We start from the raw sequence: 1,299 nt of genomic DNA on the forward strand, positions 1-1,299 counted from the left end.
TCTCTCTCTCTCCTCTCTCCTATCTCCCCTCTCTCTCTCTCTCTCCCTCTCTCATCCCTCTCTCTCTCTCCTCTCTCTCTCTCTCTCCCTCTCTCTCCCTCTCTCCCCTCCCTCTCCCTCTCTCTCCGCTCTCTCCCCCTCCCTCTCTCCCCCTCCTCTCTCTCTCGTCCCTCTCTCTCTCCCTCTCTCCCCTCCCTCTCTCACTCTCTCTCCTCTCTCTCTCTCCCTCTCTCTCTCTCTCCCTCTCTCTCCCTCTCTCCCCCTCTCTCCCTCTCTCTCCCTCTCTCCCCCTCCCTCTCTCTCTCCCTCTCCTCTCTCTCCCTCCTCTCTCCCTCCCTCCTCTCTCTCTCCCTCTCTCCCTCTCTCCTCTCTTCCTCTCTCTCTCCCTCTCTGGTGTGAGACGCTCCTCCTGTGCTGCTGCCACTGTGGGCTCCAGTTCCGACTGAGGAGGCAGTGTAATAAAGAAACATCACCTCTCTCTCCCTCCATCAGCCAGTTCTGTCTCCCATCTTACAGCAAACGCACCGAGTAATGCCATGTCTGGATCCTGTCCCTGCTGCGTATATCAGGCCCTCCTTCCCCAGCTCTCCCCCCAGCTCTCCCCCAGCTCTCCCCCGTGTGCTTACAGCTGATGCTGTCCCCGTTTCTGTTAGTTAGCTAACGGGAGCGGCAGGCTAACGGGAGCGGCAGGCTAACGGGAGCGACAGGCTACGGGAGCGACAGGCTAACGGGAGCGGCAGGCTAACGGGAGCGGCAGGCTAACTGGGAGCGACAGGCTAACTGGGAGCGGCAGGCTAACGGGAGCGACAGGCTAACGGGAGCGACAGGCTAACGGGAGCGGCAGGCTAACGGGAGCGGCAGGCTAACGGGAGCGACAGGCTAACGGGAGCGGCAGGCTAACGGGAGCGGCAGGCTAACGGGAGCTGTGATTATTCACAGACTCTGGAGTGACAGGCACTCAGGGCACAGGGTGTATTCATGTTATGTTGTTAAAGCAGAAGCTGGAGTTGTCAGTCCTGCAGCTGATTCATTCTTAGATGTGTAGACCCTGGGTGTGATGGCACAGACCTGGGTTGAACCCGTGTCCCTGGTGCTGTGCCTCCTCGTGCTGCTCTGCTCTGCAGGTGCGTGGCAGTCAGGCTGAGCAGCTGAACAGAACACACATCTCTGTGCTGCTTTTGCAGCGCTACCTTCAAATATTAACAAAACCAGACTTTACACATCGCTCTAACTGACCCTGACCCTGAGACACATTCATCTAGAGTGTCCGAGTCTGTGTGTGTGTGTGTGAGCAAGAGA

At 58.3% G+C, this 1,299-nt stretch overlaps 1 protein-coding gene across 1 annotated transcript in view; it reads left to right on the top strand.

Moving 5' to 3' along the window:
• Window positions 1-1,299, top strand: part of phactr4b (phosphatase and actin regulator 4b) — a 33,806-nt gene that overhangs the window by 397 nt on the left and 32,110 nt on the right. The window lies entirely within an intron of this gene.

The sequence above is a fragment of the Conger conger genome, chromosome 1 (genome assembly GCF_963514075.1).
Source record: "Conger conger chromosome 1, fConCon1.1, whole genome shotgun sequence".
In the NCBI taxonomy this organism is placed as follows: domain Eukaryota; kingdom Metazoa; phylum Chordata; class Actinopteri; order Anguilliformes; family Congridae; genus Conger; species Conger conger.